The sequence below is a fragment of the Athene noctua genome, chromosome 2 (genome assembly GCF_965140245.1).
Source record: "Athene noctua chromosome 2, bAthNoc1.hap1.1, whole genome shotgun sequence".
NCBI classification, from domain to species: Eukaryota; Metazoa; Chordata; class Aves; order Strigiformes; family Strigidae; genus Athene; species Athene noctua.
Window position 1 is genome coordinate 55,078,481 of NC_134038.1, and position 19,667 is coordinate 55,098,147.

Here is a 19,667-nt window from a genome sequence, read left to right on the forward strand (position 1 = left end):
CCACTGTGCATTGTATCTACTGATTATTTTATGCCTATCCATTTCTTTCAGTATGCTTCAGATCCCATTGTGTCAAATTCAACTTACTTATACTTTACACTACATGGTAGCGTGGGGGGAAGAAACGGTAACTGTCTCTCTTTTTACCGGAAAAATTTGCATAAAAAGGCATTTATAATTTCAAAGTTTAATTTCTCAAACAATTTTGATAACTTAGCTACCTTTCCAGGAGCTAATAAGCATGCAGAAAATACACAGAGTTACTCCCTACTTCATCACAAATTGTGGTTCAACTACAAGAAATTTCTTCTAGTAGCTATGGCTGATGCTAGACAGCAGAGTTGCATTTCATTTCTCCTTCCCCTCTTCTGTTCACACTGCAGTCTGTTTTCTGTGGGGACAAAAATCTCCATGCCTGTATTCACATGGCCATTACATCTGAACTGAAAAATGAATGAAGTAATCCACCCCCTCCCTGGATGTCATGCATGCCCTAGGGAAGCAGTACCCTGCAGCTGGAGTCCAACCCACTCTCCTCTCCATCGCCTTCACTGTATATACGTGTTTCACCACAGCTGGGGCCACAGAAACCGTACCCTGAAGGAATCGCTTTTCTAAAGGTTTGCAATGAGGCAAAAAAACAACTAATCCTTCCCCCAGCTCCAGAACAGCATTAATTATCCCTAGAGCAGCAGCAGCCACCAAACTTAGTCAGAGATACAGCCTTGCAAATATGTCAAAAGCACCACCAACAAAACAAGCACATCAGATATGTGGTGGACCTTAACTAGGGAGCTTATTGTTCCAAAGTGCCTTGTATACAAACATCAGTGCTTCAGAGTTCCCTACGCAACCCCCTTTGTCTAAACTCTACCTGGTATATATTTATGTCACCTGCTACTAAAATCCCACAATGGTGAAGTTTCCATGTTCCCCACAGGCCATTTATTCCGTTAACTCCCTAGCCTTACTGTTTAGGAAAATTTTCCCAAATGTCTGACCTAATTCTTCCTACTTGAAATGTCGGCACACTCCTCACCCTGACAACAGTGGATGCATAACGTGGCTCTGCAGCTCGCAGACGGCTGCCGTTCCCCCCTCAGACCACTCTCTGCCTCTTCTAGCAAGTCCTATTTTTAGCCATCTCTCAGGCTCTTTTCTTTCTCCTCTGTTCTCTTTCCCATCAGTCCACCTCTTCCCCAAGCAATAGCATCCAAACACTACTTTCAGCTGAAGATCAACTGTGCTTATTGGTGCTGAACAGATTGCAAGGATGGCTTTATGTCTGAAAACAATACTCCTCTTTATACCTCCTGGTAGTAAAGAGTTCAACATTTTCACCATATTATGACACTTACCGACTTAGTTTTAACCTTTGATCTGTTCATAATCCCACGCTGTTTTCTCTAAACGCCTGCCTAAAGATGTCCCAAGTGGAAGAAAACTATCTTAACTACATTATATTCAATAAAAGGAAAAAACCTCCATCTACTAGGTAGATATTATTTGAATCTTTTAATTTTATATTTTAAAAGTTCCCTCTCTTGTGCTATCATTCAAACAAGTATTTATTAATGTATGGGATCTAGTTTCAGTGACAGAGTGCATATGATTTATATTAGAACAACTGTGGTTCCCTGTATCTGAAGTACATTTGAGCCATGAATCTCTCGTATTTATTAAAATATTACTGAGAACCAACTGGAAACATTTCCAATTTCACTTACAGCCTCCATCCACTGTTGAAAGACCCGCTCCAGAAACAGTTGCCTCAGTCCCTGGCAGGTGTTAGGGGCATTAGCAATTTGGCTGGGCTGACCCCTCAGCACGTTTTCTGTAGCAGTTTCACAGGAGCTGAGAACATCTTCCAAAAACCGCAGGAACTCGACGTTCTTGTCCACTTTCAAGAGCCTCAGGGCCATTAAGGTGACCTGAATGGCAGTGCTGGCAGTGTCGTAACTTATTAATAAATTGGGAGCAAGCTCACATCTGCTAGGAAAGGAAAGTCTAGTCTACCCCATTTTACGGTCTCTAGCCGAGTCAAGCACATTAAAATATGTATTACTTCTGTCTACCTGTCACTTCTTGTAATATGCTTAGGTGAACCCATGGCTGCAAGCCAGAACCCAAACTGTTTCAACACTAGCAGTGCTGCTGGGGAAAAGTTATGTGCAACAGAAGTGTCAGGTCCCTTTTGTTATGCTGGCAAATGTTTGCCTCAACCCTTACTGAACCAAAAGTTAATTGGTGAGAAAAGACTGCTATTTCAGGTTAATCTGGCCATTTTACACTCACAAAATATACTACATGCTATGCCTCACCAATAAAAAATGGAAAATCGTAAGACTGATTGAGGCTGATTCCTTTAACCTACATTTTAAGAACAGTTTTGATATTGCTCATTTAAGAGGGAACAAAGCCCCAACCTATGTTACCCCACTAAGGAGAACATCTGGCTCTTCCTATTCCTGGTACCAACAGTAAACGTGCCATGGGGACACGATGCCAAGGAATGGGCTGACAGGACAATGTAGGATACCATTTCATTCAAACCAGTTGCTAGACAATGGCTGGCATTCAGATGACTGAAAACTTGCAAAGAAGCTAGTTCAAGCTGGATTAAGTACATGCAAGTGTGGACTTGGATATTTAGGAATTCTTAAGAAGAAAAGCAATATTTCAGGGTGGGGTTCTAAGACTTTTTTTTTTTTTTTTTTTTTTTTTGGTCTAGTCCATTAGTACTAAGTAAGACCAGAAACATGGCAGGATCCTTTGTGCCCAGAACTACATCTAAGCCTCAGAATTACAGCTGTAATTAATGGGTTTTCCAAGCTGGGGGGAAAAAGAATCAACTGAGGAGAAAAACTAAACCAAAACAACACAAAAAACCCCCAACAGCCTGCAGACTGAGCAAGTTAAAGACTTTTTCTCTTGCTTACACACACACACACACTCACATACAAGCATACAATAAAGGGCACAACTCCCAAAGCAAACATACTGGAGACTCTTCCCTGTTTCACCCCATTTGTAATCTTTTACGGTCCGTTAAAAGCATGCTGCCTTCAGGAAGGTGAGGGTTCTTTTTATTTCTTGTTATTTCATCTGCAGTTCAGCACGTTGCTTGACCTACACTGACATAACCTTAAGTAAAACAGGTTCAAGTATGCAGTTTCACCATCCCTAAAGTAAGCCGTATTTTATTAGGGTTTTCCCTCTTTTCTCTCCCTCTGTTCACACTTCAGAAGAGAGGAACTGCCTGCTGTGAATTCTTGTCCAGTACTTTAAATACCACACGAAGAGCTTTCTTTTCATTGCCAGAGAGCTTCCCAAGGACCATAAGCCCTCCAAGAAAGAGAGGTGTAAATACCTTTTGTCCTTCCCTGGCAAGCGGGAAGCAGTTGGACTAGAGAGGGAGCCAGCAGCCCCTGCATCCCACGGCACCCACCCAGCGCTGGGTGTTGCCTGAGCCCCCTCTACCCAGGCTCACACGAGCAAGGACAGAAAATACCATCAGCGGGATAACCAGCCACTTCACCACCAACTACTTCCAGCTGTAACTGAAATCAGCAAGTACCCAAAAGCTACCAATTTTTAGCATGAAGTTCACACAGTTATTTTTCAAGCAGCTGGCTGTACTACCCTATACACTGCAGCCATACACTCATTATGGCTGGTCATGTTGAATTATACGTGGAAAGGCTGCATTACTACTACCTTTTTGCAACAACCTCGGTGTTGTAACACCCAGAAGTCTCATATGGGACAGCTCTGTAGCTTATTAAACGAGACACATTTTTGTGCTCTACAAGCTTTTAATTGTCACAGATTTATAGCTGTACATGATCTTCCATGAAATGTATTATAAATAACGTCACATGTTCAAATTAGTTTGATTTTATAGGGAAGACCATTCCCTTAGTTTATTCCTTTAACGCTCAGGCCACAGCAGTCTGTAAAGGTACAGCTGATCTATTACTGCAGCTGAGTGAAAGGCAGTCTTAAAATTCACATCCAACGAGGATAAATCCAAACTTGTCCATATATGCTATTAGCATTCAACATAAGAATAGAAACTTCATGAAGCCCCTAGTGTGTGTCTGTTTTAAACACTTCAAAACAAAAAAAGGGTGGATTCTTGGTCTGGGTTTTTTGGTTGTTTTTGGATGTTTGGGTTTTTTTCTTTTGGGTGGTTGATCGGTTGTTGTTTGGTTGTTTGTTGTTTGGTTTTTTTTCAAAAGATGGCTTATGTTATCATTCATTGTCCTCTCAGAGGATGACCTCTGATTACTGTAGTGTGCTAGAAAGAAGATTCATTGTCACGTATGCACTTAGCAAGCTTAATCTGACACACATTCCCATCTAACTCCTCATTCAAACAAAATTTATATCATGAAAAACCTATGCCAAAGAAGAAAAAAAAAAAAAATCAGACCAGTCCAAGTGTGCTTCAATGAAAAAACCTACTCAGTCCTAAGAAAAGTGACAGAAAGGGAAGAATGATTCCACCTTAACATGGTATTGGCTGTAACTGTCCTAGCAATTTGCACCATTGCTAATCTCAGCAGCGGTGCCTGATCTGTACAACAGGATTTATAGGTACCCTAAGCAGGTGTAGAACTATTTCTCAATTTATACACGTTTAAAGGCAAAAGGATCTGGAATTTTCCCTCAAACTACCGGTGAGGGTTTGCAACATGAGCTACAGTGTGCTTACAACTCCCGCACTTGGTGGCATGGGTTTTCTAACTCATTTTAATCTGCAGGTCTCAGCAAGCACAGGCAGTGTGCTGTCTGGGACCAGACTAAAGCCAGTGCAAAGCATGTGGATTCAAGTCCTCAGCCCCTAACATTTCACTGTACAGATCTCCTCTCAGGCCAATGCCCCTTGCCTAATGCAGACACGGGTGCGTGCTTCTCCTGGTTTATATTTATCCCTGGCTCAGGTGCTGTTTTCCAACAGTGAACACAAGCTCGTCCACACTGAGGGCTCTGAGACAAAGGCAGTAATTTTTTCCTCCTCTCTACACACACCTCCCCATGTGCGTGAGCCATTAAAATGATTTCACACAAACCAGGTTCACATGTCAAGGAACAAGTGACCTGGAGTTTCTGAACGTTCAAAGTCAGCATATGTTTGGCCCTACACTTTATTTATGTTCTATATGTACTTTGCCTCCCTGAAGCCTACAGCAAACAGCTGTCATTAACATTCACCCCTTCTGCTAACACTTTCCTTAATCCCTAACTGACTTTCCAGCCTATAATTAAACTTTCCAGCTGCCACACTCAGAGATGGCACCAATATCCATCATTTGCTTCTAAGCAGTCCCTAAAAAGCTCTTTTTCCAATTTCTAAGACCATGGTCTAGGACCAGAGCCTCTTACAAGTTTTAGGCTAAAAACTTCCCATTCACTTACAAATTGTCCCCCCTTTTACTAGGGAAATTAAATGGCCAAGTAGTATTAACTTAATAATTAAACTAATACATTTTTATAGTGCCTATAGGTTGAGTGCAAAGAGCTTGAAAACTGATGGTTAAACACTGGAAGTGCTTCCACACTTTGCATGGAAAACACACTGGAAAGAGCTGAATAACCACCATCACCTACCAAGCTGTTCAATCCAAGACCAGAGTTTAAAGAGCAGCTCTGAGATGAAAGAATTAAGATTTGGAAAGACCTTCTGAATAAATGTAATGAGGGACCAAACAACTTATTTTAGACTGAAACAGTAAATTAGGGTTAGCACTTCCATCTTGAAAATCTGTTTTTCAAATTCATGTAAATGATTACTTGGACAGTAGAGATGGTTGGCAACATTTTTGTCTGATGCTATTGTTACAGTGTTCAAGAAGACTTGATATTTTATGAGAAAATTACTGGCTTCACAGTTGAAAAAGGGAGAAGATGTCTGAAGCAAACACTATTTTTTAGTAACACGACATAACGTGACCCTGAGGCTGCTGAACAGAACAGGTCAGGGCTGTGGGATGCCCAGGGCATACACACCATGGGCTTCAGGAGAACGACAATCCAGAAGCTCTTCAGATCCAGGACAAGAAAACTCCACTAGACAGCCACAAACCCATGTTACTTTCATGAGCCCCAAATGTCTGGGACATCTGCTGAGCCTCTCAGTCCACAAAGCTCCCCCACCCCAAACCTGAAAGCTGGATAATCACACATGGCATCCTCAGTCCCACAGCTCTGCAAGTCTGTGCACAGCAACTGTGGGATCCAAGGTCTCCAAATATTATATGTTGTAGCGCAGGGCAACATTTGCCAAAGCATTATCATTACAAACATCGAGTGGGCTCCATTCCTAACACAACTGGCGAGTGTCCACCGGCAGTCCCAGCAGCACACCAGGCTGCAGCAATCGCGTCGTCACCTGCTGATGAAGGCACGGCGATGTTTGGGGTCAGTCACCTCCGTGTCTCCTCTTAACGTGTTTAGGAGTCACAGAATGCTTTGGCTTTGCCTTTTGCATCACGTGGCAGAGATAAATTGAGCGCTTGGATCCAGCCTTCACGTTTCAGAAACTGTAGGCTGGTTTCACCGGGGATGAAGGCTGCAGCCTTGCTGAAAGTTATCCACTATTTAAACAAAGTGGGGCACCTTCAGGAAAGGAACACATTTGTTTTCAATTTTAGCCTGTCCATTGAGGTTAACAATTTAACATTAAGGTTTTAACGTTGCAAAATATTGCAATAACTGTGCAGGATTTATTAGCTACTGTAAAGCTATTTTGGTAGGCTACAAGCAGATTAATCATTCAGGTCTAAATCAAGTCTAAAAGCATCGCTGGTCAGTGAAGAGATCGTAATAGACAGGTGCAAAAATTCAAAGTTTGGACAGCTATGGCTTGTTCCTAGAGGCAAGGCAAGGAAGGTCAACATTTTATGTGGATATTAATACACTTCCAGTTCTATCTAAACTCCAGCTGAAACTTTTCTCCCTCCTTATATTAAACACATAATTTTAAAGGTGAATTTCTGAAGAGTATGCATAACATGCTTAAGCTTCAAATACGTATGGTTTGAAAGGTTAAGAGAATGCAAAAAAACAGTGTTTCATTGAAAACTGTTTGTCATTTTTAATCACAGGATAACTCTTCAAGAGGTGTGGCTGATGCAATTTAAATTTTCACCTGACAAATTGAATTATTAATCTTCACAGCGCCTACAACAAAGGATGAAGCGGAGCAGTCAGTCAGCCCCAGGAGCTACTATAGAACATCCTTGAGATGGGGAAGCAGCTTCTTGCAGCACCCTAGGGTGAAGCGCTTCTCGCAGCCAGGATTGCCTAGGACCCACTGCCACCTCCTAGCTTCAGTTCTCCAAAGCAGGGGAGGGCCTTGAGCAGCCCCACCGATAAGAAATGCTGTGGTTTGCAAGGAGGGCAACAGACAAACAAAGCTGAGGGCTTTATCTGAGCCTGAAAGAGCGGTGTGTTCTGTACTGGTGGCTCTGGCAGGGAGAACCAAGGAGTTTGAGGAGCTTTTCACTCGTGCCTGAAGGAAAGCCTTACCTATTGACAGTCACTCCTTCATTTCCCTACAACAAGCAATAAATACTCCAAGCTCCTTCTAAGTTTTCAAGAAGTTGCCTTTCTCTAACAGACTACACTTGTCATGATGCCTTATCACTCCAGTTCTGGAAGATACCATGCATTCTGAAGACCTGTCATCTTAAATGGTGTTAAATATTACTCTTAGGTACTAATTTTGTATCTCGCTAATATTACTGATCGATAATTTCCTTACTAGGTATCTAACCAGAGTTCAGAAAGAAACAGAGTTCTCTAAAAATTTTGACAGAGTAACTTAAAATGGGGTTGCATACACCACAAATTCAGAATAGTAGGTTAAAATAAAGTAGGTTATATAAGGTCTTAACATGAATGCCAAATGCCACCAGAAAGAAGGATTCCTTGCTTAGAAATCTCAAAATGTTTGACTTAAATGTGCCACTAGTCAGAGAGTGACTTCTGTCGAGCCTACTTCTCAAACTAATGTATTTTTAAGTAGGGAATAATCCTATTCAGCATGTAAACACTTACTCAGAATCCTGTTAATGTTTGTGCTACCCCTTCTGAATTTCTGGACAGTTGCTTTCAGGCTCAGCAGACAACTTTTAATTAAGAAATATTTAACCACTAGTATTTTTTAAACAACAGCATGTAAGCAGAAATAATTGCTTATCACATCTACTTTACAAAATCAAAATACAGCCAGTGGAAACCAGATATGAAACACTTGCCTTCAGCTGAACTAGTTTTGTTTAGAGAATGAACAGACAATGCATTTCCTTGGCTGAGACCTTGATTTGTTTGCCAAGTCCCATCCTGCAGTGATTTTTCTTCTTACAACAACATCCCAAGCACAGAGGACACTATCAAGGAAGCAGACTCACAGTTCTACGGGTTAGGAACAACAGCCCTGGCATGCCTTGAAAGAAGGCAGCAAAGCATTTTTAGTAAACATGTAATGTAGCATGCAGTTAATTTATCTATTTTATCCCTTTATAACTGCTTGGAAGCTAGAGAATGACAGGGATCTTCATATGGCAATTTGTATCTATAACATGATGGCATGTTGCTGCATCATCTATTGCATGCCAGCATTTTTTTACTTGAAAAAAAAAAAAAAAAAAAAAAAAGCACAGCAAGATTTCTTGCAAATCTATGGAGATATTACAGAGATGTTAAACAGTTGTAGTGAATTCCATAAACTGGTTAGGAGAAAGCATAACTACACTGATTACATTCTTCAAAGCAACATCACAGGATCAGAAGGTCACGGAGGGCATGTTCTTTCACACCAGCTACCTTGCCTTCAGATAGAAGAAACACTGGCAAGAGTTTGAAAACAGTGTTTCAGATGATGGAAAATGCAGGACAGAGGCAAACAGCAAAACGAAGTGCAATAACCGAACTGCTACTGGCTTGAGGTGAGGTGATTCAGAACAACAAAGGATGGCGAAAACACAATGATCATGTCTGCATGGCGGACAGATAAGAACAAAATTGGAGCTGAAGAGGGAGGGAGTCAAAAACCAGGCAGAGTTTATCTTAATACAGACACTCCTGTTACAGAAGCCACCGGTATCCTTCTGGCCAGTGTAACACAGAAACTACAACTGCCTTGACTCCGTGGGTAACCCCAAAACCACACCATTTGCCTTACATCAGCAAGAAACATTTTTACATCTGTTCCTATAGCACAGCAGTGGGAAGTCGGTAAAAAATTTAAAATAACTTATTTTTATTCTTCAGCTCTGCATCCTTAATTCACTGCCCCCTCAGGATGAGAAAATGACTGGCTTTACTACTCCACATTATCATGTAAGTAGAGAAGCTGCAAAGTGCAATACTAACGGTTTATATATGATATGAGTGTAAGAAAAATAGTTTGGGGCCTGCAAAATCAAGAGCAAGTCAAGGAATCTGTGTCACAACACTAGCAAAGGAGGATAAAACACTTTCCAACTTTAAATGTGAAATTCTCTATTGTTTGGTTTTGCTTTGTAAGAACTGTAGTCAGTGGCTAAAGATCAGAAATAACAACCTCAATGCCAACAGTCTGAAGAGAAAGGCAAGCATTTCAAGTAACGTTAGTTATATCAGCATTTCATCATCACAGTAATTGTGTGACAGACTTAGTTACATGCAAATGCCAGTAGGTACATGGCTTATATAGATAGAAAGACTAACTGAATATATTTAAATATATTGATGATGGTAGTGGGTGCTGTCTTTGCTCCCTGCCTTGGACAACTGGTGGGGGCAGAAGCATTGTCTTCTGGCTTTTCTTCAACTCATTTACAGGCACAAAGGGTTTCCCAAGATCGGAATAAACTAAGACAAATCAACTATTCTCTGGTTCTTGAAGATGTCATTAAATAGGGTGGCGTGAGAATTGGTTGTGGTGGTGGTTATCTTTTTTTTACTTTTACCTTTTTCCAAGTTACCCACTATAGCCCATTAATATATTATTATAATTTATGTAAGTACTAGTGGCATTGAGGACAGGACCGAGCACAGAATGCAAACCAGTAGTCAATACCAGATCTAAACTGTCATAGAGTCCGTCCACAATCACCATTTGCTGCACTCTGCTTGCACCCCTGCAAGTGAGTGTCCAAACTCCATCAGGGTGCTGGTAGATTAAAGGACCCGCTTAATTTCCACGCCTCAAATTCCAGCCCTAAGCCTGCTAAGAGAAAGCCTGCAAAACTCTTTAATAAATCACAGAAATCAGAGATGGAAATTAGGTCATTTTGCCCACGCCTCCTATCTGAACTTTGAGTTTGCTACCCATACGGTGCTGATGAGTGCTCTGTCTCCGCAACTCCTAAATGATTCAAGTGCTGAGGTTTCTCCCAATTCCCCGAGCAGGCAGTCCAATGAACCTCACCAGGCATACACTTCTCACCTACCAGCCTCATACTCTCCACTCCAGTTTTCTCTCTGTCTCATTTTGTTCTATTCCTAGTTATGGCTCCCTCCAACTCCCCCAAAATCTGCTCTTGATGCTACCTCAACCACCAGCCGGCAAAAATTGTTGCTCAGGAAACGTTCTTCTGCCTCTCCTGTAATCCTACTGTAGTGTGCTGCTATTTTTAGGAGGAAAAGGAGGTGGTAAGGCAATGAAAGCCTGCCAGCTCCAGCTGTACAAGAATAATGCTCCAGTACGTGGAAACTACATTTACAGTGTTTCCCTTTAAGCACGTATAATTAACCAAAACTTTCAGTCTTCTGGAATGATCCAAAAGAGAGAGACAGGAGAAATGGAAAAAACAAATTCCAGGGTACAAACCCCACCATCTCATTTCACCTTTCAACCCTGCAGCCAGGCCTCTCCTTCCAGAGCTGTTTTCAAGATTTTACATCAGCGTTTGCCTAACGAGCTGCATGGTTAAACCAGCGACATACTGCCATATTAGAAGAGACCAATTAAGAAAACTGCTTACAACAAGAGGTAACTTTGCCTAGCACCAGCCCCTCAAGTAGGAGCGAGACCCGTGTTTTACTCCTGCTTCAAGACAAGGCGACGTGCTGACCTCCGAAAAGGCAGTCCACCGCCCTCCCCAACCTCCCTGGCCTATGCTGGTGCCAGAGGCCCCATGCAGAGGGCTCTGTGCAACCAGTGCCTGGACTACCAAAACCATCTGGTTAAACAAAGAGACCCTGCTTTCCTGAGAGCGCACTTTTATACCTCACACACCATCTTTATCTTTATCAAACCTCGTATTTACTGATACGCAAGGTTAAGAACCGCTACTAGGAACAAACCTGAGGTACTAGGTTTTTTGCTGCAAATAATTCCCACAGGCAAGCAGCCACGTTTCTCTCTGTATAGATGTGTATGGCTGTATACTGACTGCATACTGCAATCACATTGTGCTGGGGAGCAGAGGGGCCGAGCACTGTCTGCCCCACCCCTTGTTCTGAAACAGCGGTAATTTAATTGAAAGAAAACAGTGATGAATTCAGCGGACCTGATGAAGTCATCATCTCCAGGGTCCTTATAGAGATTACAGCTTCCTGACCTAAACTATGATTTGGCAGGGTCAGATTTTGATACCTCTGTCTAAACCAAACCGAGCCTTGCTTCACAGCCAGGCTTACCAATCGCTGTGGGAAGACTGGCAGATAAAGATACTCCCTGATGCGACTCAGGGTGCAAGAACAGGTCTCTCAGTTAGCATAAACATATGTTTCCTAGGTCTGGAAGAGCTGCTTTTTTTTTTTTTTTCCCTCTTCACAGCCTGTTTGCATTTACTGGCTTATTAAACAAGATTTTATTTGCAGCCAATATGTCCTAGGAAACCAGGAGGTGTTATACATAATTGCCCTCAGATTCATAAGGAATAAACAAGGTAACCTCCGCCCCCAGGGACTCCTCCTGCTCCACTGCCACCACCAATGTCACATTCCCCAGCTGCCGGGGGCCATGTCACCTCCTGCCACCGGGGAAAGGCTGCTAGTGCATGCTGGCATGTGGCTGCCTCCCAGGATTTACTCACCTCCTCCGCTCCTCCAGGGAGGTGGAGAGTGCTGAGGCTGAGCCACTGCAAGGGAAGAAGCTCTGAGGATGAGGAACATGGGAGGGATAATCCCAAATTGGGAGAGGGGTGAGGCAGGTGTTTCAGCACCTTCCTGGGCGATGGGAAGGACAAGACGATGCCAGAGGCTCCTGACCCAGCAGGGTCCTCGCCAAGGAGCCCAAAGGAAGGGCCACCCAGCCAGTGCCCACAGCCCAGGGAAGGGGACGTGCGGTGGAAGTAACAGGCAACAGTATGGCTGAGGGAGCAGGACACAACTGAAGAGAAGACCAAAACCACAGGCGTAAGCGTGCAGCTTGCTCTGGTCTGACACGGGCTGGAGGTGGGTGTTTTCGCTTCCTCTCTACCATTAACATCCAATCATCTATCCACATGGCTCCAACCAAGAGCCCACCAAGGTCAGCTGTTCCCACCTCAAATACATTCCCCTGCTTGCCACCTGCAGCCCCTCCGGGATCAAAATCCAGTCCCTGTTTTAGGGAAAAAGGCTGCAGTGAAAGCCAAGCAATAGACGCATGCTATACCTTGATAGTCTTGGTTTTAACATAGACCAAAACCACAAATATCAACCATTCTCCAATCCACATGGGAGCTTGCTTCTCCCACCTCTAACTCATTAAAGCAGTGCTATGACTCTTCCTTTCTGTCACATTTGTCAGTAAACATATGTTTCATACAAATACATGCACGTGAGCACATATCCAAAATTGTATCCTTCTTTTTTTTCTCTTTACTCTCCCCCCCGCCTCCCGAAATAGTTCTTTATATTCACATATGCTTTTCATTTATTCTAGTCCTTTACCCCCCACACACACTCCAAGTCCCTGGTTTCCACATTCTTCTTTAACCCTCTAAGGACTTTTCTCAGTGGGATCAAACATCTGGTGGGTGATCCTCAGGCAGATTTCAGTACGTCTTTTGTTTCTCAGCTCGCCAACAGATCAGTTTTGATAGGTAGTGAAAGAGATTCTCTGTCTGTGGCACACAAAGTATTTCCAAGATCTATAAAGGAAAGGGTAAAAATTGAAGTCGCCTATGTAAAAAGGCTATTTTTCCCCTTTTTTTACTTCTGTATACTTTCTAAACTTTTATTTATGTGTTACCCTTTCATATACTGCATCCCATAGGATGCAAATAGATTCATGATTTAGAAGATTATAATAATTTCCTTTTTTCTTTTATTCTCTTTATTCAAGAACAACGAGCGCTGCTGATACAAAGACGACATAAAAAGTGAAGATTTCTTTTTCCTCCAGAGACGAAAAGCTGACAAATACTCAAATTGCATTATATCAATTACTCAGGAAGGGTGCAGGAGATACTGAGTTTGCTGTCTATACAGCACATTGTCTCAGATTAACTCAGCTGTCCCAAATACTGACCCATTTCTGCTTTTCCACAGCTATTAAGTCCTCGGCAATCCTCCCGAGTTTCCTCTGCTCCGATGCTTATGGTGACAACGACTGAGAATGGCAGAGGCAGGAGCAAAGGACCCACAGGATTTCTCTTACCAAAGCCAAGATAGGTGCTTATGTTCCTCTTCTCCACTACCTGTGCTGTTCATTTTAAGAAATGGAGAACTTTCCAACGAAAACAAGCATTTCTCTTTGGATGTTTCTAGCTAGCTAACGCGAGAGGAAGTGCTGTGTGTCCATATACACATTTAGACTTCAACCATTCCCCAACCACTAGAAATGGCTAATACTGGAGATTAGAAACTAAGACAAACATGTAACAAAACCTAGAGAATCCATCACCTTTTCAGTAGTTCATCTTGTTTAAAGGCTTCCTTTATGGTACTGATTCAAACTGCTTAATACTGCTTATTGAACTCTGGTTCTGGGTAACACTCTTTTACATACTCTATAACTTCTGTACTAAATAAAAACAATCCATCATGATCCTTTGGAATAAAGACGTTTTCAGCTTAATTTTCAGTTTAGTTGACAGCAATCATATTTTTCAGTTATACATACGCATTTATTCTCACTTGATTAGAGAGAAATTATGTCTGAACAAAACACTTTGAAAATTCAAACTCTGCAGTTGTAACATATTTCCAGTTAAAAACGTGATGAGTAAGATACTAAAACACAATATCCCAGGGTCATGCTATACACACTGAAAAAGCACAATTCTGCAGACTCACGAAACAGACCTCCCTGCACAGATCGACTCTTTGTTTTCAAAGCCCGACATACATTGAATGCCACCGACTGTACACAGATTCTCACCCCAGGATGTATTTCAATGTGATAAAGTCACACAGTTATTAATACTTCCATGTTGAAAATGCTGTAGCGCGAGAGATAAAGCTGATGCTTCATCTTCATGAGAAACAACTATTCTTTTATAACTGCTTATAAATGGTTTGATGTTTTCTCAGAGACAACAAGCAGTCATTTACTGGTACATGAGATTTCCATGAAACAAGTCTGAATGTCACCCACCGTGAATAATACATATAACACATTCCAAGAACTTTCTGTTAACTCAAGATTATGCCTGAAATACAAAGAAGCGACATTTTATGCCTTTAAAAAAAAAACAGCCATGCATAGACCCCAAGGAATTCACAACCATTACACCAAACAACAAATCTAACAATTGCAAGTGTGAGCACACTACTTTGGGTCAAATCTACCACCATTGACCATATTATCTATAAAACCCTTCCAGCCTTCAAAGAAAAACCTGTGAACAGTAATTCTTTTCCATCAAAGAGTAAATATTCAGCAGGTTGCCACTACAGACAAAAAAAAAAGGACCTCACCCTGTTTAATTCAAAAATTACGTAACTTGTAGCTTCACCTTCACTTGCTCCTTCTCAGAAGAGAATAAAACCCCAACTAAAATTAGACCTCTCCAGTTTTGCTGCAGTTCCCCAGCAGACAGACACAGCCCCACCCTGTGAGAAACCGCCAAGGCGGAGGGGGGGGGCCTGGGGATGGTGCCACACCCTGATGCTCCCCCGACTCCTCCTTCCCCCAAAGGCAAAACCTGCCCACCATACAAGTGGGCTCCCATCGGATGAGCTCCTGACACGCATCTGACCAGCTCCTCGGTCACAGAAGAAACCTTTGGGGAGAAAAGGCCATCAGCTACATCACTGACGGAGGGATGCAACTGTGGGCAATTAGTCTGGGGAGAGGCCCAGGCTCTACCGGTCTGATTAAATAAAACCAATGTATTTTTAATGCTTCCTGCTGTGTTTCATGTTTTCTGCAGCAGCGTGCAGGTCTGCAGCATGCTGACGGTTCAAGCAGCGCTGTGAGGAATAAACTTCCAGTGGCTCTTACTCTACTGCGGTGCTCTTGGGCTCTCTTCTCCCCTGATTGCCATGCAGGTCTCATCCTCACGTTCGAGCTGAAACTTTCCAACTCAAGGAGACCAGCATAGCAGCATTCGCCTGTATTACATTATGCATGTACACACACACAGGTGCAGCAAGAGCCATGAATTTAACCACATCAGTGATGCAGCACAATGATCTTGACCTTTTAATACTCTATGAAAGGAACGTTCTCAATAGATCTAGAGGAAAAGCATACACTCGATCGCATCCAACCAAGATTTACTGGTCAAAAACCTACGTAGTTTACTCATATTCTCATCTTCTGTGAGACTCAGCTATGCTTTTTTTCTTCATACAAATCTGTCAACTTTCTATGGACACAGACAAATGCTGACAATATTAAAACTAAAATGAAAAAGATATCATTCAGCTTGCCACACTAAAAGGATGAATACATGTGGGACGCAACTAGCCCAGAACGTTGGGGGTTTTTTTTGCAAGCAGGCCTCTCACTTGCAATCATTTTGACAGAAAAGTCTTCAAACATCGTAGGTACTTTCCCTTTGACTTACAAGCAACGTGCATGTTGACTTGAGGAAATACTTTCCATCTCTGCCTCAACACAAGCACACACTGGAAGAACAGCATTCAGAGTGATATAACCACCTTTACCAAATGCCCTCCTCCTCAAGCTCTCAGCCTCAGGAAAAAAAAAAAAAAAAAAAAAAAAAAAGAGAAATCAAGAAACTGCAAGACCGGGTTCGCTATACTTTGCTATTGCATGTATCATAAGAGTGCGAGTTTTCACGCTTCTCGATATGTATGATAAAGTTTCAACTCTGAATGAAAAATAAGAAAACCTAAAAGGGCAAAACACCATTTCCCCCACTCCCCCAGCCCCTCTCTGGTCACCCAAGCGCAAGGGGCCGCAGGTGGGATGCGGGCGGATGGGACCCGCACAGCCCTCCTGCCAGCCACCCACTCGCGTTCTCTGCTTCCACCTCCCCACAGACCCGGCCGAGTACCGACACTTCCACGCCGCGCTCCGCGGGGACACGCGGGGGGCGGGCAGCGCCCGGGCCGCAGCTCCCGCGCCGGGGCAGGCGGGGGGCGGGCAGCCCCACGCGCGACGCTTCCCGCGGGCGGCCCCGGCGGCGCGCAGGCCCCTCGCTGCCGGCCGGGTCCGCGGGGCGGGGGGGGCGGCGCTGCCACTGCAGCGGGCCGGGGCTGCGATGTGCTCCGTACATAACCACACCCACCGCATTGCAGAAGCCACGGAAGGGGGGGGGGAAAACACGCATGACACGGGGGGGACACACCGGTGTGTGTGTGGGTGTGTGTCCCATCACTGCAAGGCCCGGCTTCCCGCCCTGCACCGCCCAGGCGCTGTGCTGCCCCCCCCCCCCCCCAAGGTGAGCGGGGCAGCGGGGGGGGAGAGCTCGGGGTGCGCCCGACCGAGCCAGGCGCCCCCCCCACCCCGTCCCTAAGCCGCCTACTTAAGTTTCCCACAGAAATGCGTATCGCCCTAAAAAAAAAAAAAAAAAAAAATTAAAAAAAAAAATTTGCAACCCCACACCCTCCCCGGCACAGCTGCGGCGGGAGCAGCCGTACGTGTCCCCCCGCCCCGACTCAGCCGGGCCGCACCGAGCTGCCGGCGCCCCCCCGGGGCATCCCGGCCTCACGCACACGCCGCCGCCCCCCCCCCCCCCCCCCCGCGGCTTCTAACTTAAAAAATGGCTCCGAGGAAAGAGGTTTATATAGAAATATAAATAGGTATACATTGAAAAAAGAAAAAAAAAAAAAAGAGCTGGAGGGATGCAATCTGCCCGCGTCCCCCACCCCCCCTCCCCGGGCATATCCTCCGCTTCCCCGAGGACGCTGCACGCACCGGGGGCGGGAGCGGCGGGAAGGTACCTCGGCGGCGGGGGCGCCCGGCAGCGGCGGCACCGGGGCTGCTCCCGGCGGCGGCGGCGGCCACGGCCACGCGTCAGCAGCGGCAGCGCAGCCCGGCTCTGCCCAGAGCGAGCCTCCGCCGCTTCCCAGCAAATCAGGGCTGCGGAGGCTCCTCCGGAGAGAGGGAGGGAAAAAGGAAAGGGAGGGGGGCTGGGGGGGGGGGGAGGAAAAAAAAAAAAAAAAAAAAAAAAAAAGAGGGAAGAAAAAAAAAAGAAGGAAAAAAAAACCCGCACGCCGCGGAGAACGGCAAAAGCCTGCTGCCGGCAAGGTTTCTGGAGCCAGACCCCCCCCCCGCCCGCCTGCTGCCGCGGGGCGAGAGAGGGGCGCCGAGGGCTGGTCCCCGGGCACACATCAGGGGGGCCCCCCCGCCCGGCACCGGGGCCCCCACCTGCGTCCAGAGCGATCCGGCCGCGTTTTGGCTCAGCTACATGAGTTCTTCTCCTTAGGCAGATGAGTTTAACCGCTGCAGTTGCAACCAAACCGTAGCGATGGAGAGAGACTCCCTGTGAATTTAAAAGGAGCGAGCTGGGTGCTGGCAAGGTCTGGCTTTGATTTACACATCGGGTTTTTGCTAAGGGGGGTGGGGGGAGGTACCAGCCTTTTCAATTTTAATTTCCAGTGATAGACCACACGCTCTTAAAATCTGGACCTTATTTCGCTCAACCACATCACCAAAACAGAAAAAAATATAGGTCCTGCCACACATCAGCTCCCGATCCAGAAAGGGTAACACAAAACTGAAAATGACTTTGGAGTTTTCACTACAATACAGACCACAACATGCCACATGTCAGAAAGCATCAAAAATTCCTAGCGCAGACAGAAGCCGTTTGGGAGGGGATAATCCCACTCGCACCACTTCATCCTGGTAAATACGTAGCTCCTTTCAGAAGAGCACGTCAGTGAGCTCTCCACTAACTACACGCATAGGAGCGGCTGTGGGATCTGAGACTCTGCCGCACCACGGCGCTCAGAGGCATTGCTCCTTCGCTTCTTGGGGGACCAGAAGCAGCTGAACTTGATCTTTCCCCGGGGGGTAACTGGCCGTGGTGGAGGGGGCAGCGATGGCTGGCTATGGCAGAGCCATGGACCGACGCATTCTCATGCTGCACCCTCAGTCCTGTTGCAACACAACGGATGAATTAGGCTTATTCTCTCTTTAGATAGTGGATTCTGATAGCTCCCAAAAATGATAAGATCCAAATTATATTCAGGCCTCTGATATGAATGGGGGGAGGAAGATCTCCCGTAATTAGCAGTATCTCTGTGGGATTTAAGAAGAAAAAGAGGTTTTGACAGCAGGCAGTGGATGTACCTTTTTCAGATCTGCAAAACCACGCTGCTCTGTATTTAGTGTAGAATCATAGCAAGATACACACACCCCCCTTCACCTGCTATGCAGGAGTGCCGTTTAGCAGATCTGGCACACCCTAACGTGCACAAGGAGAGAGACTTCAAAAGGAAAATGCGTGCCATCAACTAAGAGACGGCATACCTCTAGTCATGCAGTTGAGATAAAAAGACTTGTATACTCTTCTCCACCAGGAGCTCTGGAAGACATCGTGAATCACAAGCAAATGGACTTGACAGCTAAGACATGTTAGAGTTAACAAGGTTTGACTGGGGGGGGGGGGGGGGGGGGGGAAGCAGCAAAGTAAGAAAAGGACTGAGTTGGTCTGAATCAAAACGAGTCTCGCAAGCAAGCTAGGAGACTTACAAAATATTACTTGAAAAACAATGCACAATTTACCAGTTCAACCTTTTGCAGCTCTGGTACTGCCCGTTACAGAGGAAGGTGATGACGCTGCTTTTAAGCAGAGATAACGCTGCCAGAGTATTAGCGCTTCACAGCAACACATGTTGTCCTTGAGCAGTACTGCAGGCAGATCTACCCCACAGTTACAATATACTCTGTGATCCTTTTTAACTATATACTGCATATATAGTAGCATCTTTCATCAGAGGATCTAGGAGGCTTGCAGCACACTGATTTAACCTCAAAACATCAAGTGGTATTAACAGGAAGTAGCTGGTACTTCTGGGCTACCAATATGGGCCTAAGTTTCAGAGTTCTCAACACTCACAGTATTATTATTTTTTTTCATTTTCAAATGTTACTTTCTAATTCCAAAGTGGTCTAGTTGGCCAGCTTGCCCTGACTTCTGTTAGATGGGAATTCCATGGAAGTTTAGGTTTCCATGAATCAGCAGTTGTTAATTATTATTTTAGAAATACCCTGTTCTTCCAATAATTTATAGCAAGCCTGAATCCATACTCATCTCAGAGAGGTTGGGAACACGAATAATCCCCCCAGACTTCACTGGAGTTACCTCAGTGTCCGTTTACAT

The 19,667-nt window shown here is 44.6% G+C and overlaps 1 protein-coding gene across 29 annotated transcripts in view; it reads right to left on the reverse strand.

The window, feature by feature from the left end:
- EPB41L3 (erythrocyte membrane protein band 4.1 like 3) overlaps positions 1 to 19,667 on the reverse strand; it is a 142,130-nt gene that overhangs the window by 78,024 nt on the left and 44,439 nt on the right. For 8 of the 29 annotated variants that reach the window (XM_074899166.1, XM_074899164.1, XM_074899162.1 and 5 more), the window contains exon 1: positions 17,255 to 17,416. The exons of 1 other annotated variant lie outside the window; for it this stretch is intronic. The gene's annotated coding sequence lies outside the window, so the exon portion shown is untranslated. Of the gene's footprint in view, positions 1 to 14,844; positions 14,956 to 15,938; positions 16,016 to 16,391; positions 16,491 to 17,254; positions 17,420 to 17,707; positions 17,866 to 18,093; positions 18,151 to 19,667 lie in introns of those variants that run through there. 20 more of the 29 variants (XM_074899157.1, XM_074899159.1, XM_074899149.1 and 17 more) reach the window with 13 other exon arrangements.